The sequence below is a fragment of the Entelurus aequoreus genome, linkage group LG08, assembly GCF_033978785.1.
Source record: "Entelurus aequoreus isolate RoL-2023_Sb linkage group LG08, RoL_Eaeq_v1.1, whole genome shotgun sequence".
Lineage (NCBI taxonomy): Eukaryota > Metazoa > Chordata > Actinopteri > Syngnathiformes > Syngnathidae > Entelurus > Entelurus aequoreus.
The window spans coordinates 74,810,004-74,835,261 of record NC_084738.1 but is presented as its reverse complement, the minus strand read 5'-3'; the positions used below and the strand labels follow the sequence as shown (position 1 = coordinate 74,835,261).

General features: G+C 39.0%; 1 protein-coding gene across 2 annotated transcripts in view; it reads left to right on the top strand.

Annotated features, from left to right (window-relative positions):
- The window catches only part of LOC133656304 (protoheme IX farnesyltransferase, mitochondrial-like), a 90,340-nt gene that overhangs the window by 52,135 nt on the left and 12,947 nt on the right, over positions 1-25,258 (top strand). The gene's annotated exons all lie outside the window — the stretch shown is intronic.

The following is a 25,258-nucleotide window of genomic DNA, read 5'->3' as shown; positions in this document are numbered from 1 at the left end:
TTCTATCTATCCTTCCAGTCAGGGGTTTATTTCTTTTGTTTCTATATGCAGTTAAAGCAAGATGCTATCACGTTAGCTCGTAGCTAAAGCATTTCGCCGATGTATTGTCGTGGAGATAGAAGGCACTGAATGTCCATTTCGCGTTCTCGACTCTCATTTTCAAGAGGATATAGTATCCCAGGTGGTTTAAAATACAAATCCGTGATCCACAATAGAAAAAGGAGAGAGTGTGGAATCCAATGAGCCAGCTTGTACCTAAGTTACGGTCAGAGCGAAAAAAGATACGTCCATCACTGCCTCTCAAGTCCTTCACTGTAACGTTCCTCATCCACGAATCTTTCATCCTCGCTCAAATTAATGGGGTAATCGTCACTTTCTCGGTCCAAATCTCTCTCGCTCCATTGTAAACAACGGGGAATTGTGAGGAATACTAGCTCCTGTGACGTCACGCTACTTCCGCTACAGGCAAGGCTTTTTTTTATCAGCGAGCAAAAGTTGCGAACTTTATCGTCAATTTTCTCTACTAAATCCTTTCAGCAAAAATATGGCAATATTGCGAAATGATCAAGTATGACACATAGAATGGAAAATCATTTCAGTAGGCCTTTAAACATACAAGCGAGGTGTCTACTCACTCAGTTCTACCACTAACGCTCACCACGCCCCGCGTAGAAATGCCCTTTATTAGCAAAAACGTGAGGCAAAGAATCGGCCAGGACTGCGAGGCGAAGGAATTTGCTTTGTTGGCACCGTGGATGTGTTTGGACTGGAGTGGGAACGTGAATATGTCAGCGGCAGCAGTATGGAGCTCTGCCGCAAATAACGCCAAACCACGTTCCTCAAATCCAGATGAAATCACGAGACATTCCACTCGAGGATTCGGCCGAGCCGTCCAACGAGGGTGCTTGCGTGTGTTTTTGACTGACTATCAAAGTTATGATTTAGGAACTGTCGTCGGCGTAATCTCCGCGGCATGCAATGAAGCTGCTTTCGCTTCGCCACGGTACAGTTCTTACCATGGACTGTGTTGGGGGTTTTTTAGTTAGCTATAGTCATTGACGTGACAATTGGAGGTTACCAGATGTATAAAAGCCAAAACCAGTGAAGTTGGCACATTGTGAAATTCATAAATAAAAACGGAATACAACGATTTGCAAATCCTTTTCAACTTATATTCAATTGAATAGACTGCAAAGACAAGATATTTCATGTTCACACTGAGAAACTTCTTTTTTTTTTGTGCAAATAATCATTAACTTAATTTAATGGCAGCAACACATTTCAAAAAAGTTTTTACCACTGTGTTACATGGCCTTTCCTTTTAACAACACTCAGTAAAGGTTTAGGAACTGAGGAGACATTTCTTAAGTGGAATTATTTCCCTTTCTTGCTTGATGTACAGCTTAAGTTGTTCAACAGTCCGGGGGTCTCCGTTGTGGTATTTTTGCCTTCATAATGCGCCACACATACAGGCCAGTCTAGTACCCGCACTCTTTTACTATGACGCCACGCTGTTGTAACACGTGGCTTGGCTTTGTCTTGCTGAAATAAGCAGGGGCGTCCATGATAACGTTGCTTGGATGGCAACATATGTTGCTCCAAAACCTGTATGTACACTACCGTTCAAAAGTTTGGGGTCGCCCAAAGAATTTTGTGGAATAGCCTTCATTTCTAAGAACAAGAATAGACTGTTGAGTTTCAGATGAAAGTTCTCTTTTTCTGGCCATTTTGAGCATTTAATTGACCCCACAAATGTGATGCTCCAGAAACTCAATCTGCTCAAAGGAAGGTCATTTTTGTATCTTCTGTAACAAGCTCAACTGTTTTCAGATGTGTGAACATGATTGCACAAGGGTTTTCTAATCATCAATTAGCCTTCTGAGCCAATGAGCAAACACATTGTACCATTAGAACACTGGAGTGATAGTTGCTGGAAATGGGCCTCTATACACCTATGTAGATATTGCACCAAAAAGCAGACATTTGCAGCTAGAATAGTCATTTACCACATTAGCAATGTATAGAGTGTATTTCTTTCAAGTTAAGACTAGTTTCAAGTTATCTTCATTGAAAAGTACAGTGCTTTTCCTTCAAAAATAAGGACATTTCAATGTGACCCCAAACTTTTGAACGGTAGTGTACCTTTCAGCATTAATGGTGCCTTCACAGATGTGTAAGTTACCCATGTCTTGGGCACTAATACACCCCCATACCATCACACATGCTGCCTTTTACACTTTGCGCTTATAACAATCTGGATGGTTCTTTTCCTCTTTGATCCGGAGGATACGACGTCCACAGTTTCCAAAAACAATTCGAAATGTGGACTCGTCAGACCGCAAAACACTTCGCCACTTTGCATCAGTCTATCTTAGATGCGTTCGGGCCCAGCAAAGCGTTTCTGGGTGTTGTTGATAAATGGCTTTCGCTTTGCATAGTAGAGTTTTAACTCCCACTTACAGATGTAGCGACCAACTGTAGTTACTGACAGTGGTTTTCTGAAGTGTTCCTGAGCCCATGTGGTGATATCCTTTACACACTGATGTCACTTTTTGATGCAGTAAGGCCTGAGGGATCCAAGGTCCATAGTATCATGGCTTACGTGCAGTGATTTCTGCAGATTCTCTTAACCTTTTGGTGATATTACGCAGCGTAGATGGTGAAATCCCTAAATTCCTTGCAATAGCTGGTTGAGAAATGTTGTTCTTAAACAATTTGCTCAGGCATTTGTTGACAAAGTGGTGACCCTCGCCCCCGTCCTTGTTAGTGAACGACTGAGCATTTCATGGAAGCTGCTTTTATACCCAATCATGGCGCCCACCTGTTCCCAATTAGCCTGTTCACCTGTGGGATGTTCCAAATAAGTGTCTGATGAGCATTCCTCAACTTTCTCAGTCTTTTTTGCCACTTGTGCCAGCTTTTTTGAAACCTGTTTCAGGCATCAAATTCCAAGTGAGCTAATATTTGCAAAAAATGACAAAGTTTCTCAGTGTGAACATGAAGTGTCTTGTCTTTGCAGTCTATTCCATTGAATATAAGTTGAAAAGGATTTGTTGTATTCTCTTTTTATTGACCATTTACACAACGTGACAACTTCACTGCTTTTTGGGGTTTGTATTACGTGCCCATCGTGATGTATATTGACATTGTTGTATCGTCCAGAATAGCGCTGATAGAAATAGAGTCCAACCTGGGATGGCGGGACAAAAGTAAAGATCAGAGACGTGTAACTAATAGCAACATCAGCGTTCTCCTTGCCAAGCACCTCGTCTTCACAGTCTTCAGCATAGTCCAAAAATAGACCCTCATTTATTTTAAGGCTCACTCTAGAAACGTAGCTGGATGTGATTGTCTGCATGTAAAATAGTTGCTGTCAAAGCCAGTCATGATCAAATAAATAAGAATTGTCTTCTACTTTTAGCCACCTTTCCTTCACTACTTCTCCTTCGGCGCCGAAAGGCCCTTTCGAGCGCCTCCGTCTTGCGTTTTCCACAGACTAAGCCAGCGATTATCAGCGGGGCAGAGGTAACGCGGCTCGGCTCGCATTAATTGGCTGATTAACACGAGGCCAGTTAAGCACTCCAACCGTGCCGGACTCTGACCATTCATCAAGGAGCGTGCCAGCTGAAGCGCCGCCAACATCTCCGGGCATAAAAGGGACGCCGTCCTCTCAGGGCCAATCGCAGTGTTGCCGAGAAGCTGCCCGGGTCCATCGCAACTGGATTCTAGCGGTCTTAATTCAGCGAGGACAAGGACGCCTTTGAGGGGTTTTATCGGTTTGATAGGACGGAGAATGCTGTACTCAAAACAAGCGCCTGCATCTGTGCTGAAGATAGGGACAAAACACAGGAGGCAATCATTTCTTCATGATCATAATTGCACAACCTTGAAGGCGGACAGTCTTATGCAAGTGTCAATTAAAGCACAGCACTATCAGTGATTGGCCAAATGATGGCACCTTTTTAATTACAGCATCCATTGTCAGCCTCCTGTTGTTCCGTCGTTACTCTCTTACGTATCTTTCTCTCATTTCCTGCCCTCGGTCTTCACTAAACCAGAAGAGCAATAGTCAGTCACTTCGGGATTTCGCTTTTTTTTGGTTATTGTCGCTGTCTAAATGGCCTGAATTTGCTGCAGCTTTATCCAAAAGTTGGGATGTTTTGAGGCTTATTTTCTGTCAGGAACATTGAATCAACTTGTGTTTTTTTTAAAATTTGCTGTCAATGGCTTAAAGGCCTACTGAAAGCCACTACTACCGACCACGCAGTCGGATAGTTTATACACCACCGTTCAAAAGTTTGGGGTCACATTGAAATGTCCTTATTTTTGAAGGAAAAGCACTGTACTTTTCAATGAAGATAACTTTAAACTAGTCTTAACTTTAAAGAAATACACTCTATACATTGCTAATGTGGTAAATGACTATTCTAGCTGCAAATGTCTGGTTTTTGGTGCAATATCTACATAGGTGTATAGAGGCCCATTTCCAGCAACTATCACTCCAGTGTTCTAATGGTACAATGTGTTTGCTCATTGGCTCAGAAGGCTAATTGATGATTAGAAAACCCTTGTGCAATCACGTTCACAAATCTGAAAACACTTTAGCTCGTTACAGAAGCTACAAAACTGACCTTCCTTTGAGCAGATTGAGTTTCTGGAGCATCACATTTGTGGGGTCAATTAAACGCTCCAAATGGCCAGAAAAAGACAACTTTCATCTGAAACTCGACAGTCTATTCTTGTTCTTAGAAATGAAGGCTATTCCACAAAATTGTTTGGGTGACCCCAAACTTTTGAACAGTAGTGTATATCAATGATGAAATCTTAACATTGCAACACATGCCAATACGGCCGGGTTAACTTATAAAGTGCAATTTTAAATTTCCGGCGAAACTTCCGGTTGAAAACGTCTACGTATGACGACGTATGCGCGTGACGTCAATGGTTAAAACGGAAGTATTCGGACACCATTGTATCCAATACAAAAAGCTCGGTTTTCATCGCAAAATTCCACAGTATTCTGGACATCTGTGTTGGTGAATCTTTTGCAAATTGTTTAATGAACAATGAAGACTGCAAAGAAGAAAGCTGTAGGTGGGATCGGTGTATTAGCGGCTGGCTGCAGCAACACAACCAGGAGGACTTTGACTTGGATAGCAGACGCGCTATCCGACGCTAGCCGCCGACCGCATCTATGATCGGGTGAAGTCCTTCGTCGCTCCGTCGATCGCTGGAACGCAGGTGAGCACGGGTGTTGATGAGCAGATGATGGCTGGCTGGCGTAGGTGGATAGTTCATGTTTTTAGCATAGCTCTGTGAGGTCCCGTTGCTAAGTTAGTTTCAATGGCGTCGTTAGCAACAGCATTGTTAAGCTTCGCCAGCCTGGAAAGCATTAACCGTGTGGTTACATGTCCACGGTTTAATAGTATTGTTGATCTTCTGTCTATCCTTCCAGTCAGGGGTTTATTTCTTTTATTCTATCTGCAGTTAAGCACGATGCTATCACGTTAGCTCCGTAGCTAAAGTGCTTTGCCGATGTATTGTCGTGGAGATAAAAGTCCATTTCGCGTTCTCGACTCTCATTTTCAAGAGGATATAGTATCCGAGGGGGTTTAAAATACAAATCCGTGATCCACAATAGAAAAAGGAGAGAGTGTGGAATCCAATGAGCCAGCTTGTACCTAAGTTACGGTCAGAGCGGAAAAAGATGCGTCCTACACTGCACTCTAGTCCTTCACTCTCACGTTCCTCATCCACGAATCTTTCATCCTAGCTCAAATTAACGGGGTAATCGTCGCTTTCTCGGTCCGAATCGCTCTCGCTGCTGGTGTAAACAATGAGGAAATGTGAGGAGCCTTTCAACCTGCGACGTCACGCTACTTCCGGTACAGGCAAGGCTTTTTTTTATCAGCGAGCAAAAGTTGCGGACTTTATCGTCGATGTTCTCTACTAAATCCTTTCAGCAAAAATATGGCAATATCGCGAAATGATCAAGTATGACACATAGAATGGATCTGCTATCCCCGTTTGAATAAAAAAAAATTCATTTCAGTAGGCCTTTAAGAGTTCTTTTGGAAAGATCTTGAAAAAACAACTGCTGTACTGATGTTTTACTCGTTTTATACTGCACACACTTTTTCCACCAAGGGCCGCACACTGAAAAGTCCAAATATGTGGGGGCCGTTTTGATATATATTTTTTAAATGTTATATATTTAAAGACAAAACAATGTGTCAGCCTAGTGTTGTAAGTGAGAAAGTATATTATACCGTATTTTCCGGACCATGTTGTGATTAGACAGTTGACCCGTGTGTTTGAGCGCCGCTCACAGGTGTGTAAGAAAGTTGCCGACATGGGAGAAAGTTGCAGGGATTGGCAACATGGCAAATTCCTGGAGGGGCCTTCAAACAGCCGGTTCAAATCCGCCTTGAAACAACTGTGCGTTGTGACGGGTGTGTGTTTAGTTTCTCCTGGGAACACACCGCCTTGGCCCGCCAGAACCGTCGAAGCGCCTTCTGACGGGAGCCTAATCGACGTAAATCTCTGGCTGCTTGTTTGTCAGGTGGCTGATCAGAGGAACTTGACAGTTGTGTTGCCTTGGAGAGGTGGAGAGGGTTTGGCCGGTGGTAGGTGTGCAAACAGGTGACGTCCTGACAAGTGGCGACACGGTCTCATTGTCCCGTTTAGACCCGAACACCTGGGCTGCCTTCAAACGAATGGAAAGAGATGTGTTGTTTGGACCAGCTGATTTTTTTGTTTGCTTAAGCCTTCCAGCTTCTAATGTACACACACACACACAAAAAAGTACACTAGAGATGGGCCGATACAGGTTTTTTTTAGGCCGAAACAGATTATTATCCAACCCAATCCACTTTATTTATATAGAATATTGGACAAAACAATAGAAGTGCTGCACAGAAGTTGAGACATACATACTAGGAAAGTCAGTAATATAAAACATTTAACTATAACAAAATAAATACATAAAATACATCAGAGAAAATAAAAGACTAAAATCACACAAACAAAGCCAACGAGTAAAAATATGTTTTAAGACATGATTTAAAAGTCATTAAAGGCCTACTGAAAGCCACTACTACCGATCATGCAGTCTGATAGTTTATACATCAATGATGAAATCTTAACATTGCAACACATGCCAATACGGCCGGGTTAACTTATAAAGTGACATTTTAAATGTCCCGGGGAACTTCCGGTTCAAAACGCCTCTGAGGATGACGTAGCCAGTAGAACACAGGTATGGCTTCCACATTGAAGCCAATACGAAATAGCTGTTTTCATCTCATTCTGGATGTATTCTGGACATCTGTGTTGGTGAATCTGTTGCAATTTGTTCATTGCGTTATGGAGAAAGAAGCTGAGCAAGCAAAGAAGAAAGTCAGTGCGAAGCGGACGTATTTTGCGAGGGAAGTCAGCAGCAACACAACACAGTCGGTGTTTCATTGTTTACATTCCCGAAAGATGCAGTCAAGATCGAAGAACTCGGACAACAGAGCCTCTAACCAGGAGGACTTTGACTTCGTTAACAGACGCAGACGCGATACCGTGAGTACGCTTCCAAACATTTGATCGCTAGCTATAACTAGCTCGAGCTCGTAGCTAGTAGCTAGCATAACAAACACCTAGGTGTTTGTTATGCGGGATTAATTTGTGGCATATTAAATATAAGCCTGGTTGTGTTGTGGCTAATAGAGTATATATATGTCTTGTGTTTATTTACTGTTGTAGTCATTCCCAGCTGAATATTAGGTCCCGCCCGCGCGCTTCCAAACATTTGATTGCTTGCCCGTACGTGCGTGTCATGTACGTAACTTTGGTTAAATATATAAGCTTTATGAACCTTGGGTTAGGTCAGGGGTCGGCAATCTTTACCACTCAAAGAGCCATTTTGGCAAGTTTCACAAATTAAAGAAAATAATGGGAGCCACAAAAAAAATTAAAATGAAAAACACCGCATACAAAGCTTAAACGCTTTGTGCTATGTTAACCAGGGGTCTCCGACACACGCACCGGCACGCACTTTAATGTGGAAATTTGATGTTAGTGCGGCCCGCGAGTTGTGAATAAATGGCGCTTGATAGCGTCATACTTGCCAACCCTCTCATTTTTCCCGGGAAACTCCCGAATATCAGGGTGTGATGACAGTGCTTTTGGCGCCCTCTACAGCCTGCCCAAACAGCGTACCTGCTCGACCACATGCATAATGCAGTTTCAGCTTGCTCACGTAAGTGACGGCAAGGCGTACTACCTCAGCAGCCACACATCTTACACTGACGGTACCAATACCCAGAATCCCATGCAGCCCTAACTCTTCCGCTCAACCAACGCACGGAGAGGGGTGGGGGAGTTGATGTGTGGGGGGATTTGGTGGTAGCGGCGGTGTATAATGTAGACCGGAAGAGTTAGGGCTGCATGGGATTCTGGGTATTGGTTGTGTTGTGTTTATGTTGTGTTACGGTGGGATGTTCTCCAGAAATGTGTTTTTCATTCTTTTTTGGTGTGGGTTCACAGTGTGGCGCATATTTGTAACGTAACAATGTTAAAGTTGTTTGATACGGCTACCGTCAGTGTAAGCTGTGTGGCTGATGACTAAGTATGCTTTGCTGTCTCCTATGTGTGCAAGAAAAAACAAAACATACAACATGTGGCCGGGATGGCACGCTGTTTGTAAACGCTATTGCATTTAGGGCACTCCCTTTATTTAGTAATTAGAGTGTAAATAGGATTATATTTTCCCTGGGAGTTATCTATGAGAGTCACTGAGATCCATAAGTCTCCTGGGAAAATCGGGGGGGTCGGCAAGTATGTAGCTGAGCCGCATCAGAGTGGTCAAAGAGCCGCATGCGGCTCCGGAGCCGCGGGTTGCCGACCCCTGGGTTAGGTGAACGGTTCTTTGGGCTGAGTGAGTGTGTGTGTTGTGCAGGTGTTTGAATTGTATTGGCTGGTTATATATACGGGATCCCGTCCATATTACCCGCTCGAGCTATAACTAGCTCGAGCTAGTAGCTAGGAGCTAGCATAACAAACACCTAGGTGTTTGTTATGCGGGATTAATTTATGGCATATTAAATACAAGCCTGGTTGTGTTGTGGCTAATAGAGTATATATATGTCTTGTGTTTATTTACTGTTTTAGTCATTTCCAGCTGAATATCACTGCTGCTGGAATTTAAATTTTCCTGAGGGAACTCTCTTGAAGGAATCAATAAAGTACTATCTATCTATCTATCTATCATATGTGTATCTGTTGATGTATTAGTTGCTAAAAAAAAAAAAAGACATACTGTACATCAAAATGGCAAATATCGGCGCGGTAATGGGTGGATCTTGAGTTAGAATAGTGTGTCTAAAGCGCAGTAAGGCAGCAATGGGAATATGTTGTGTTTTTTAGGAAGTTAAAAACCTACTCCTCGGTCTTTGCTGCTCTGTTCTGGCAACTTCAAGGGCAACAAAGTAAGTGTGTTTAACAGTTGAAGGTGGTCCAATTTTTTTTTAAATGAGATCATTTTTAAAAGCCACTGAAAGTAGGATTTGACCCCTTTCAGTTCCAGGATTATTGATTCCGACTTCCTGTCCTTATTGTCTTCAAAGCTGATGAGTGGCAGTAGGAAAAGTTGTGTCTTTAATAGACCAGAGGACGTGATGCCTCGTCTGCCACGTAATTGTTGTGTTGTACGTGTGTGTCTGTGTGTACGTTAACCGCAGACTCCTGATAAGCTGTTTGCTGAGCGTGCAGTCGTACCTGCATCATTATTGCTGTTATTTGTTTGCTCATTATTTGGATTGCTTGTTAGTATTTTTTCCCGGTACTTACAAAAAACCTTTGTGTGACACGTTCTTAACGTGGTGCTGAGTAGTAATGCACAATTACTTCTTTTAAGCCAATACCGATAACATCCCGCTTCTCAGTACTGCAGGCATGTGATTTTTCCGTCTAAAGTCAGAATTCCGTCTTTTTTAATCTCGGGGAAAAAAAAATAAATTATCTTCTGATTTTCCTTTTTTTTTGTCCGACCCTAAATCAAGATTCGAGACGTAGTTTATATTACGCCGTAGTTGATTGGTCGATATGTTCCTTGTGACCAATCAGGACATCTGTTATGAATGATGACGTTATTAACGTCATCATACCGCCATTTTCCATATGTAAACGATGTCGGTTCTCGAGAGAAAGGACGCTTTACGAGTAAAAGAAATTGATAAACATGTCAAAAATAAGTTTGGATGGGACTGGATGGAAAGGGAAATTACTGATACTGTTGGGAAGAAGGAAGTTACGACTTTGTTCGGTGATTTTATTCGGAAAATCGATCGTCCCGGAAAGGTTTTGTGCACGTGGTGTCATGATAATATTGACTATGGATCACGAGGTTTCAAGGCTTTGGAAGTACATGCGAAACTCCAAAAACATATGAAACAACTTGAAGCAAGGAAAACCAACTTTTCACTAGCTGGTACTTTTGGATGTCAACCGAAAGTGACATCGAGAGGAAAGATCCACCCACAACCCACTTCAGTTGCAGACAGGGTTGTTAATAATGAGGTAAGCTAAAAAATATTGCTTGCGAAATATGCATGTTTGTTTTAAATATTAACCAATTATTGCTTTGCGAAATATAAATGGGTTTTTCTAAAAATAAAAAGCCATGTGAAAATATATTATGAAATTACAGAAATTCAAAGAGTCGCATTATTGAATCCAGTTAACAATTTATTTGAAATAAATTTGCATATAATACTATTTTGTAATATTAAGTTCTTATGTAGTCTCTTGAAACTATTGTCAGTGGTGTAACAATCTTGAAGGTCAATATTTTCACACTTGTTTCATGCAATATGTCAGTGTCATCACATTATTATTATTTCCTATTTTCAAATATGAGTAAACAATACTAAACATGTTTAATTATTTTCATAAATTTATATCCTATTTTGGCGAAGAGAATGAAATGTTTACTTTTGGTATTTTGTTATATTTATCCAAAAATCCAAAAAAGAAGCTACAAAAGCAGAGACCAAAAGGAAAATGCAGGCTGCTCAGAAATGTGCAAGGAAGGCTCATGTTAGGGCTCTCTGAGAAAGCTAATGTGTGAAGTGAACTGAAGTAATGTGGTAATACTGTAAATAAACTGTAGATAATATCACTGATCAATGTGACACCTGTGGATGTGAAATGAACACAAGATGTAAATATTAGTGACTAAATACTTTTGGGACTGAACCATATACAGTGATTCATTATTATAATTGGGTTATGTATGTTCTATTAATGATGTTTTCATGTCTTTAAACACTAAAATATTTTCTTCAAATGGTGCTGTCTTTGTTAGTTTTAGCATGTTAAATTGGTGAAAAACCAGGAGCCCCCAGCCTGGACCTGGCTGGGGGCCTTCGTCCCCTAGACCCCCGGAAATTTTTTCAGTCTTTTTCATTGTGGTCAAATCACATGCCTGGTACTGATATTGATGTCTGCTAACGAGGGATGTGCCGATCGATCGCCCACGGATCGGTATCGAATGATTTTCATGAAAAAGGAAGTGATTGCCAGTGCTGATTATTGGCGATCACAAGCATCGATCCCGGCTGACAAGCCAGCAGCTAATTTATGGAGCAGGGATGTCAAACTAGTTTTCATTGAGGGCCACATAGCAGTTATGGACAGTGAATAACGTATGAATTTGATTTCATTATTAATTATATAAATTGTTTTAAGTAGACTGTGGATTTTGCAGTAAAAACTTTACATTTACAAAATGTTACTGTAAAATATAGTGTTTTTTGTTATTTTTTTACAACATTTTACAGTAAATGTGAAAACAGTACCACTGTTTTTTTTGTTTGTTTTTTTTAAAGAAAAATCTGGCAGCTTAGTTGCCAGAATTTTACTGTTAAATTGACATTGGTTTTTACAACATTATATTGTTCATGGAAAAACTGTATAAGACAGGGGTGGGCAATTAATTTTTACCGGGGGCCACATGAGCAACCCGAGCACTGCTGGAGGGCCACATGGACAATATTTAAATTAAATTTTGCTCAATATTATTTTTGATATACCGTAAGATAAACAATAATAATAATTAATAATAATAATTTCATTTAACCTAACTTAACTTTATACAAAAGCAAATTGCTTTTGATGGTTTTATTTTTAACACTGTCTTACACAACACTTCCTGATGTATAATACAATGCAAAAATGTCAATTTCTGTCACTTTATCCTGCATCCTCTTTAAAAGTCCAACATTTTTCACCGTCATCTGTTGTCACACCTGCCAGCTTGTCCCACGAATTTACCTATGTGAACAAGTCATTACCTGTGGTTGTCTCTTTAATTGACTGCATGGCTGCCAGCTCCTCCGTGATTTGAAAGTCTGCAGTTATCCCACGTAAGAAGATGAGCAGCTGGGCGGTGTCACGTACATCGCAGCTCTCATCCAAAGCCAGCGAAAAACAGTCGAAGTCGGCCGATCTGTTCTTCAGCTGAAGCTCCAAGTTTCTAGCGATGGTCTCAACCCGCCTCGTTACAGTGCGTCGGGAGAGTGACACGTTCTCAAATGCGCCCCTCTTCTCCGGGCATATCAGCGCAACGGAGTCCAATAAGCACTCCTTAATAAACTCTCCGTCAGAAAACGCCTTACTTTTTCTGGCGATTTTGTGAGGAATGACGAAACTTGTCCTGACGGCTGCATCTCTGGGGGTGTGACATTTGGCGAAAAGTCCTTGTTGGGTTTGCAGTTTTACCATCAACGCATCAGCCTCCCTTGCGTGCTCTTCATCAGACAGATTCCGGTATTTTTCCTCGTGCTTGGTCGTGTAACGGCGATTCAAATGATATTCTTTAAACACAGCAACCTGTGTACCACAAATTAAGCACACGGCTTTACCTTTCATTTCTGTAAAGAAATACTTTATTTTGTAATCTATGATTGGCCTCACGCGGGCCGGACAGGGATGCACAAAGGGCCGCAGAATGCCCAGGTCTGGTATAAGATATATTTTTATTCTGGCAATTTAGCTGCCAGTTTTTCTACCGTAAAAACAAATGTACCGTTTTTCCATTTACAGTAATACACCATTAAAAACAACAACCGCAGCTCAGTTAACAGAATTGTAACGCAAAAAACAGTAGTAGTTTTTTTTTTTCAATTTACAGTAATATGCTGTAAAAAATGTAAAATGTATTGTCATTTTTATTAATTTGATGGGTAGTTTAGGATAGGATAGGATAGGTCTTGTTATAGAACTAGTTTCAATATTGTGCTCACAAAGGGTGTACAAAAAATAGATATTTGAATGAATCACATTTTTATATCTTAATGATTCAAAAAAATAAAAAATAAAAATATATATATTAATCTGTCCTGTCCAGCCACTCAGACAAATCATATAGTAGATGTAGATGATCTATATCTGCTGTACACATTTACTTTAGAAAATAGAAGTGTTGGATACTTCTCTTGTTGTCTTATTTCTATTTGACTTTATTAAATATTTGGGTAGAATTGTATAAAACAAAACCAGTTTTAATTTGAATGATATACGCCTTATTTCTCTTTGTATTGTACCTAAACATGTGTCTGAGTAGAAGAAATTCAGACGAGTTGCAGGTATTTTTAAGGCACAAAAAAAAACAAGTGAAATTTTCAAACCAACAGGTTAAAAAAAAAAAATTGAGATTTTTTTTTAGCTGCATTTGTATTCAAGTAATTGATTAATTTATAAAAATGTTTGTAAAGTTTTACCTAAAACATGTCTTAATTGCTTCTATTCCGACACATCTAATTAATGAATTAACTTGTTTAGGAAGATTACATTGCACAATATAAATATCAATTTGGCAGAGCTTTTGATACCATCGTAATAATGCATGTATAATAATAATTATTATTATTATAATAATAGGTTGATTGCAGTGTTTCCCACACATTCATTTATTTGTGGTGGCCCGCCACGAAAGAATTAAGGCCGCCAACAAAAAAACAAAAAACAAAAACAAAACAAAAATTAAATTAAATTTTTGTTTTTTTTTGTTTGTCCTGTCAAGCTTCTCAGGCAAATCATATAGTTGATGTAGATGCCCATATCGGCTGTTCAGATTTACTTTACAAAAGAGAAGTGCAGGGTCAAGATTTTTGGAGGTCTTTGTTCAGTGGATCAGATGTTTGATGAAGCTTTGTGTCTATCTACCACCACTACGGTTTTCTGTTTATTTGTTACTGACTGTGGCAGGACAACTCTGCCTCTGTTTCACTTTATGTTGCTGGTAAATAATATGGTTGTAGTAGTAGGCTAAAGTTAAATTATTTAGTATGCACTAATTAAAGGGGCAGAGCTTTAAGAGACATTTTAGCTTTTATATTTTTATAATATATATTTTTTGTAAGAACCACAATTAATAAATATATTTCAGTGAATAACTTATTGTTCAAATCTGTATATAAATATGTACATCAAGTGTTGTAATTATACTGTAAAATGGATGGATGGATGGACGTTTAAAACAAAACTGTTATTATTAATTAGTAAGTATACATTTTTTGAGCCTTTTCAGAGAAAATCATATCATTGTAGTAAATTATGCAAATTACTCGATGATGTCATGGTGACTACGCCCATAGCCACGCCCCCACCGCCACAGGTATCTTGGCAGTTTATGGGAAACACTGGATTGGCAACACTAAATTGGCCCTAGTGTGTGAATATGAGTGTGAATGTTGTCTATCTGCGATGAGGTGGTGACTTGTCCAGGGTGTACCCCCACCTTCCGCCCTTGTGCAGCTGGGATAGGCTCCAGCATCCCCCGCCACCCCGAAAGGCAAACAAAGTGGTAGAAAATGGATAGATGGATGGATAGAAATTTATCAGAGCTGTTGATCTATTTTAAGGCGGAATGTAGTTCAACATAGAACTCACACCCAATGTTATCAAAAAGTATTGATTTTGAATCGAGAATCGCTCGCTACCCCCAATAATCGAATCGAATGTTGTGGTACCACAACTTTTGATGGAGTCCACCCAACTGAATTCACCACAGGTGGACTCCAATTTAGGAACATGATCAGTAGGGATGATACTCGAAACCGGTTTTCCCGGTTGTTTGATAAGAAAAGAACCGAGTCCTCGGACTCGAATTCCTTTTTGAGAACCGGTACCCGTTATCGAGACCACTATAGTAAAGGAAAAGAGTTGATTCTTTATTCGAATCCCGTCCCGACCAGAAATGCTCCGTGGGACATCACAAGAAATGATGTCACGTAGCTCAGTCATTAGGCGCAGATAGCGAAAGCAGGAAAACAATGGACCGGAAAAAGCGCTCCAAGGTGTAATAAAGTTCAAAACAAAAGCTATAATCCATCGAATAACTTTACTGAGAGATTTTAGCAGGGTAAAACACATGACGAACACTTTTACGACCAACCGGAAACATAGCAACCAGGCTAGCAACGCACCTCCTTTACGGCAGCTGTCGCAACGTTCTTCAAACAACCGCAGCACATACATATATATACAACATATCTCCCTTTTTTAACTCTTGTTTTTCTTTCCTTGTAAACAAAACAAAATCACACTGTAGATGTGTTGTCTGTCTAATTATAAATAATGCAGACGAGGCGTGTTGGCTGAGTTCTTGACGTTTACTTTCACAGCGTGGCAACATGCAACACTTTTCGGGGCTACCGCGCATGCTCGTCCCTCCCGTTGCATGCTGGGTAGTGTAGTTGTTATATTCTCTAGCTAATAACAGTTTCCCCCCTATAAAGAAATAATGTTAACTCAATAAAGTGTATTACTTTTTTTAGCTTTAACTTTTCATTTTTTAGCATTGTAACCACATTTGCAAACAACTTTTCTCTTCATAGAATTTTCTTTCAATAAAGAAATAAAGTGCAAAAATGGCAAAGCATCATAACAAACAGTTATGTTCCAATAGCAGCAGAAGTGCACTTTTTGGAGAGCTGTATTATTTTCAGTTTTGTGCCCAAGGGACTGATTTTATTTAACACTATATTATTATTTATACACCTATAGTGATCACAGAGACAGCTTGTTTTTGTGTTACTGTATATATTTGTTTCTCTGAAAAACCCCACTTAATATACTTTGGGTAACAACAGTCAATATTTATTTATTTTATTGTATTTTTTTAGGTGGGTAACAGTCAATATTTATTTATTTATTAGATTTTATTTTTTTATTATATAATAAAAGTGAGTTTTTGTTAAACCAAATATTGTGTGTTTTTTTCCATATTTAACAACCTATCTGGACTCGATAAGAGAATCGATAAGGAATCGGTTCGATAAGAGGATTCGATAATAGGCTCGAACTCGATAATTCCTTATCAAACATCATCCCTAATGATCAGTGTATGTATTTACATGTTCTTAGTTGTTGTACGTCTGAAAATAATTCTAAAAAACATATACACATTGTCATTATGGGTTACTGTGTGTATAATTTTGAGGGCAAAAATGAATGTATTATTTGGAGTAAGGCTGTAACACACCAAAATGTGGACAGAGTGAATACTTTCCAGTTGCACTGTAGGCGGTAAGTAGGTGCTGAGTGTTATTTTGGTGGTAATTAAAAGTACCAGCAGCCTGCGTGCACCTGAAATGCAAAATGTAGCAAATAGTGTTTAACATTGTCACCGGAACACACACATGGCGGTGTTGGGCGGAAACAATGAAAAAGGGCTGGGCTGATGCAAACCAGATGAGCTCCACTGAGTCTGAAGGCAAAACAGGACAAAGATGGAGAAATAGCTGAGAGCACTTTGGCATTGTGGGAATGTTCCAAACATGCTTTTTTACACCACAATTCATCTATTTATTATTATTTGTCTTCTCCAGATTTTGGCACCTTCCACATTTGTCATCCTATTCAAAGCGTTCCAACTTCAAACTGTTCAGCCTATTGACAAATTTAAAAAATTCCCAGAATTCCAGATTTTCCGGGACAGTTTTCCCATTCAAAATTAATTGGCCATTTTTCAATTAAAAAACTGTCAGTATTTCAACATTTATTGACCAATTCAAGCAATTCCAACACCAACCAATTCAGCTCATTCAGGACATTCACGCTCCTAATCGTCTCCAAAAAAAAAAAAATCCCGCTTTTACCAAAATTCCAGGATGTTCCCATTGAAAAGAACGGGACATTTTTCAAAGTTCCACAACTCCCACATTTTTTATCCGATTCAAACCGTTCCAACTTCAAAATATTCAGCCTGTTCAGGAATTGTGTGCTCCCTTTCAACAATTCTAAAAAAAAATCCCAGATTTTCTAGAATTCCCAGTTTTTAGAGACATTTTCCCCATTCAAAATTAATGATCCATTTTTCAAACTTCCACAATTCCCACATTTTCCAACCGATTCAAACCATTCCACCTTCAACACATTCAATTCATTCTGGAAATTCAAACTATATTTTTTTTACAATCCAAAAATTTCTAAGAATTAATGTTTTTTTCTAACCTTATTTCCAACCTTTTTTAGTGCGATGACTCATTTTTCAACCATTACACTCTCAAAATATTCTTTTTCGTCAGGACAAAAAAACTAGTTGGTTTAGGAACTTGAAAAATTCCCGGTTTTCCCGAAATTCCGTTATACCATTTTTCAATTAAAAAAACTGTTACTATTTCAACATTTATTGACCAATTCAAACACCAACCAATTCAGCTCATTCAGGACATTCACGCTCCTAATTGTCTCCAAAAAAAAAAAAATCCCGCTTTTACCAAAATTCCAGGAAGCTCCCATTGAAAAGAATGGGACATTTTTCAAAGTTCCACAACTCCCACATTGTTTATCCGATTCAAACCGTTCCAACTTCAAAATATTCAGCCTGTTCAGGAATTGTGTGGTCCCTTTCAACAATTCTAAAAAAAAATTCCCAGATTTTCTAGAATTCCCAGTTTTTAGGGACTTTTCCCCCATTCAAAATGAATGATCCATTTTTCAAACTTCCACAATTCTTTTGCTTTTTATTATTACTATTATTATTATTATTGTTTTTGTTATTCATTCTTGAATGGCTTTTTTGTTGGTTTTTTTCAAAATTTGTTGTTTTTGTTTTGTCTACATATTCGAAATAAACATGAAAATGAAATGAAATTAAATGAAAAATTCCCGGTTTTCCTGAAATTCCGTAATACCATTTTTCAATTAAAACAATTTTATTACTTCAATATTTCTTGACCAATTCAAACAATTCCAACACCAACCAATTCAGCTGCTAATCATTAAAAAAAAAATCCCACTTTTCCCAAAATTTCCAGGATGTTCCCACTGAAAAGAATGGGACATTTTTCCAAGTTCCACAACTCCCACATTGTTTATCCGATTCAAACCGTTCCAACTTCAAAAAATTCAGCCTGTTCAGGAATTGTGTGCTCCCTTTCAACAATTCTAAAAAAAATTCCCAGATTTTCTAGAATTCCCAGTTTTTAGGGACATTTTCCCCATTCAAAATGAATGATCCATTTTTCAAACTTCCACAATTCTTTTGCTTTTTATTATTACTATTATTATTATTATTATTATTATTATTATTATTATTATTGTTTTTGTTATTCATTCTTGAATGGCTTTTTTGTTGTTGTTTTTTCAAAATTTGTTGTTTTTGTTTTGTCTACATATTCGAAATAAACATGAAAATGAAATGAAAAATTCCCGGTTTTCCCGAAATTCCGTAATACCATTTTTCAATTAAAACAATTTTATTACTTCAATATTTCTTGACCGATTCAAACAATTCCAAAACCAACCAATTCAGCTGCTAATCATTAAAAAAAAATCCCACTTTTCCCAAAATTTCCAGGATGTTCCCATTGAAAAGAATGGGGCATTTTTCAAAGTTCCACAACTCCCACATTGTTCATCCGATTCAAACTGTTCCAACTTCAAAATATTCAGCCTGTTCAGGAATTGTGTGCTCCCTTTCAACAATTCTAAAAAAAAATCCCAGATTTTCTAGAATTCCCAGTTTTTAGAGACATTTTCCCCATTCAAAATGAATGATCCATTTTTCAAACTTCCACAATTCCCACATTTTCCAACCGATTCAAACCATTCCACCTTCAACACATTCAATTCATCCTGTAAATTCAAACCATAATTTTTCCACGTTCCAAAAATTTCCAGGAATTCCTGTTTTTTTCTAACCTTATTTCCAACCTTTTTTAGTGCGATGACTCCTTTCACATTTTTCAACCCATTGCACTGTCAAAATATTCTTCTTGGTCAGGACAAAAAAACAAGTTGGTTTAGGAACTTTAAAGATTCCTGGTTTTCCCGAAATTCCGTAATACCATTTTTCAATTAAAAAACTGTCACTACTTCAACATTTCTTGACCGATTCAAACAATTCCAACACCAACCAATTCAGCTCACTCAGGACATTCACGCTCCTAATCCTTTCCCCCCCCAAAATCCCGCTTTTACCAAAATTCCAGGAAGTTCCCAATGATATGAATGGGACGTTTTTCAAAGTCGCACAATTCGCACATTTTTCAACCTATTCAAACCATTCCAACATCAACACCTTCCACTCATCAAACCTAACACGTTCCCAAGTTCCAAACCAAATTCCGGTTTTCCTGGAAATTCAAACTCAACATTCAAACTATTCTTCCATTCATACTACATTCTGTCAGCATTTCACTTCAACTTCAGTATTGGAACATTCACACACAATTCCTACAGAAATTGCCTCATCTAGTTGTTATTATTAGGGATGTCCGATAACGGCTTTTTGCCGATATGCCGATATTGTCCAACTCTTTAATTACCGATACCGATATCAGCCGATACCGATATCAGCCGATATATACAGTCGTGGAATTAACACATTATTATGCCTAATTTGGACAACCAGGTATGGTGAAGATAAGGTACTTTTTAAAAAAATGAATCAAATAAAATAAGATAAATAAATTAAAAACATTTTCTTGAATAAAAAAGAAAGTAAAACAATATAAAAACAGTTACATAGAAACTAGTAATTAATGAAAATTTGTAAAATTAACTGTTAAAGGTTAGTACTATTAGTGGAGCAGCAGCATGCACAATCATGTGTGCTTACGGACTGTATCCCTTGCAGACTGTATTGATATATATTGATATATAATGCTTACGGACTGTATCCCTTGCAGACTGTATTGATATATATTGATATATAATGTAGGAAGCAGAATATTAATAACAGAAAGAAACAACCCTTTTGTGTGAATGAGTGTAAATGGGGTGGGTTGGTGCACTAATTGTAAGTGTATCTTGTGTTTTTTATGTGGATTTAATAAAAAATAAAAATAAAAAAAAAAATAAAAACGATACTGATAATAAAAAAAACGATACCGATAATTTCCGATATTACATTTTAACGCATTTATCGGCCGATAATATCGGCAGACCGATATTATCGGACATCTGTAGTTATTATTGATCATTTGAATGCAACTTCTGCTTTCACATTTGTCATGCTATTTGCAACACTGATGATTCTCCTTCACACAGGAGTGTTGCACACATCAATGCACACACTGCGCCTTTTTGCCATCATTTTACCATTCGGTGCTTTTTATGCGAGCGCTGCTTTTTGTCAAGTTGGCCTGAGCAGCGCTCTGGTCCACAAAGTGCACACTTGTCTCCACGCAGACCCATTTCCTGACCCAGGAAATAGAATTAACACCTCGCCCGGACCTTGGGGTCCAACAGCCGCGCAACGCAGCTGTGCGATAGTCCTAGCCCCAGAAAAATGGAACGCGGAAACAAGTTTTTTGTTGTTTTTTAAAAAAAAATAAAAACAACATTAAAAGAAAGCGTATGGCAGCGTTGTGGGTGTGAGATGTATTTCGGTGCCCCCGCTATTTCCGCAGGAACTTTAGTGGTTCTCCATCCAAATTCAAGCGTCTTCAAATAGTTCCTGACTCCCTGCCGTGTTAGAAATGTCTTTTGTTTATTGGCTTTTTTACATCACGGTTTTCACACTTGCTTGATCTGTTTTCTTAATTAGTTCAATGCCGTTATGGAGCACACACACACACACACACACACACACACACACACACACACACACACACACACACACACACACACACACACACACACACACACACACACACACACACACACACACACACACACACACACACACACACACACACACACACACACACACACACACACACACACACACACACACACACACACACACACACACACACACACACACACACCAGTTCCTGTATTTAAGCACCCCATGTGTTTACATTTTAGTCACACATTGCCAACCTCGTGGGAGCACTTTCAAGCATTTTCCTCCGGAGCGAACCATAAAACAGGAGTACCAGTACTTTTTTTTTATAGTGGTGTCCCACAACACACCTCCCACCTACCACCTTGACCCACCTGAGTGCACAATCCAGTGTTTCCCACAGGACTGCAATCCATGTGTGGTCATTAAAGGCCTACTGAAATTATTTTTTTAAATTCAAACGGGAATAGCAGATCCATTCTATGTGTCATACTTGATCATTTCGCGATATTGCCATATTTTTGCTGAAAGGATTTAGTAGAGAACAGCGACCATAAAGTTCGCAACTTTTGCTCGCTGATAAAAAAAAGCCTTGCCTGTACCGGTGATGTCACAGGAGCTAGTATTCCTCACAATTCCCCATTGTTTACAATGGAGCAAGAGAGATTCGGACCGAGAAAGCGATGATTACACCATTAATTTGAGCGAGGATGAAAGATTTGTGGATGAGGAACGTTACAGTGACGGACTAGAATGCAGTGAAATACATATTTTTTTTCGCTCTGACCGTAACTTAGGTACAAGCTGGCTCATTGGATTCCACACTCTCTCCTTTTTCTATTGTGGATCACGGATTTGTGTTTTAAACCACCTCGGATACTATATCCTCTTGAAAATGAACATGTAAATACACGGTTAATAACTCTCAGCTTGGCGAAGCTAAAAAAATAGAAGCTATGTTAGCTACAGAGCTAACGTGATAGCAGGCTCAAAATGCAGATAGCATGAACATGTAAATACACGGTTATTCATTTTCAGCTTGGCGAAGCTAAAAAAATAGAAGCTAAGTTAGCTACGGAGCTAACGTGATAGCATCAGTCTCAAATGCAGATAGAAACAAAATAAAAAAAACCCTGACTGGAAGGCTAGACAGAAGATCAACAATACTATTAAACCATGAACATGTAAATACACGGTTATTAATTTTCAGCTTGGCGAAGCTAAAAAAATAGAAGCTAAGTTAGCTACGGGGCGGCGGCGGGCGTTGTAGCTTTCGACGACACCCCAGCAAGAAACAGATATTTCCCCAAAGTTACGTGCGTGACATGCACATATCGACACGCACGTACGGGCAAGCGATCAAATGTTTGGAAGCCAAAGCTGTACTCACCGTAGTGCGTCTGCTCTCCAGCTCAAAACACAACACAACCTCCTGGTGTTGGTGTTGCTGCAGCCAGCCGCTAATACACCGATCGCACCTACAACTTTCTTATTTGCAGTCTCCATTGTCCATTAAACAAATTACAAAATATTCACCAACACAGATGTCCAGAATACTGTGGAATTTTGTCGAAGAAAACAGCTATTTGCATAGGGTCCAAACACTACCCTTGACCTCGTGACGTCACGCGCATACGTCATCATACCGCGACGTTTTGAACCGGAAGTTTCCCGGGAATTTTAAAATTGCACTTTATAAGTTAACCCGGCCGTATTGGCATGTGTTGCAATGTTAAGATTTTATCATTGATATATAAACTATCAGACTGCGTGGTCGCTAGTAGTGGCTTTCAGTAGGCCTTTAAGGTATCGATCCGATACCAAGTAGTTACAGGATCTTACATTGGTCATATTCAAAGTCCTCATGTGTCCAGGGACGTATTTACTGACTTTATAAACATAAGATAATTTTTTTGTTTTAAAGTAAAAAGATTTTGTGGCGATAAAAAATATTGATGTAATCATAGTAGTATCGACTAGATACGCTCTTGTACTTGGTATCATTACAGTGGATGTCAGGTGTAGATCCACCCATGGCGTTTGTTGACATTGTGACGCCGGTGAGCTATTGTGTCCTCCTACGGTGTGTAGTGAAGCATGTTTAGCTATTCCTCGTCCTCCAGTGATAATGATACGTGTAAGAAACTTACTTTATTTGCCGCCATACAAGCGAGGATTAGTGATTTAGAAGTAGCTAAAACACTGCGGATGGATGTTAGCAGCTAGCCAGCTAGCCATGTCTCAAAGCACCTCTTCCTGAGTGTTAGAACTTCACCTTTATCTTGACTTTTTACACCAAATTGCGTCCATTCTCCCTTTTCTGTCTACACACTGTGTCTGCTTGTAAGTACTCCATGTGTGTGCGCTGCCCAACATGCTCCTCTGCTTGTAAAACCAGCAATGTCACTATGTGCCGTCATGCATGTAAAAAAAATTTTTCTAAATATGGGGAATTGGTACTTTTCAAACAGAGTATAGTACTGGTTTTGATTCATTAGTACCGCGATACTATACTAGTACTGGTATACCGTACAACCCTACTCCCAGTGTTTCCCATAAACTGCCACTTGTGGCGGTGGGGGCGTGGCTATGGGAGTGGTCAACATGACATCATCAAGTAATTTGCATTAATTTACTACAATGATATGATTTTCTCTAAAAAGGCTCAAAAAATGTATACTTACTAATTAATAATAACAGTTTTGTTTTAAACGTCCATCCATTTTACAGTATAATTACAACACTTTATGTACATATTTATATACAGATTTGAACAATAAGTTATTCACTGATATATATATTGATTAATTGTGGTTCTTACAAAAAATATATCTTATAAAATATAAAAGCTAAAATGTCTCTTAAAGCTCTGCCCCTTCAATTAGTGCATACTAAATAATTTCACTTTAGCCTACTACTACAACCATATTATTTACCAGCAACATAAAGTGAAACAGAGGCAGAGGTGTCCTGCCACAGTCAGTAACAAATAAACAGAAAACAGTAGTGGTCAAATACAAATAAGGCAACAAGAGAAGTATCCTACACCAGTGGTCCCCAACCTTTTTGGAGCTGGGGACCGGTCAACGCTTGAAAATTCGTCCCACGGACCGGGGGGGTTGAATAAAGAAATACAATCATGTGTGCTTACGGACTGATTTTGATTGATTGATTGATTGAGACTTTTATTAGTAGGTTGCACAGTGAAGTACATATTCCGTACAATTGACCACTAAATGGTAACACCCGAATAAGTTTTTCAACTTGTTTAAGTCGGGGTCCACTTAAATTGATTCATGATACAGATATATACTATCATATATACTATCATCAAAATACAGTCATCACACAAGATAATCACATTGAATTATTTACATTATTTACAATCAGGAGTGTGGAGGGGGGGGGGGGTTGGGGGGGGGGGGGTAGTGGACATAGAGAGAGAGAGAGAGAGAGAGAGAGAGAGAGAGATCAGAGAGAGAGAGAGAGAGAGATCAGAAGGCATAAGAAAAAGAATCTGCATTTGATTGTTTACATTTGATTATTAGCAATCCGGGGAGGGTGTTAGTTTAGGGTTGTAGCTGCCTGGAGGTGAACTTTTATAGCGGTTTTGAAGGAGGATAGAGATGCCCTTTCTTTTATACCTGTTGGGAGCGCATTCCACATTGATGTGGCATAGAAAGAGAATGAGTTAAGACCTTTGTTAGTTCGGAATCTGGGTTTAACGTGGTTAGTGGAGCACCCCCTGGTGTTGTGGTTATGGCGGTCATTTACGTTAAGGAAGTAGTTTGACATGTACTTCGGTATCAGGGAGGTGTAGCGGATTTTATAGACTAGGCTCAGTGCAAGTTGTTTAACTCTGTCCTCCATTGATTGATTGATTGATATCCCTGCAGACTGTATTGATCTATATTGACATACACATACACAATATGTATATATTGTGTTTTTTATGTTTATTTAACTAATTAAAAAAAAAAAAAAATTTTTTTTTTTTTTTTTTTAATTTCTTGCGCGGCCCGGTACTTGGGGACCACTGTCCTACACGTCTCTTTTGTAAAGTAAATCTGAACAGCCTATATGGGCATCTACATCCACTATATGATTTGCCTGAGGAGCTGGACAGGACAAAAAAAAAAAAAAAAAAAATTTTTAAATAAATAAATAAATAAAAAATTTTAATTTGTGGCGGAC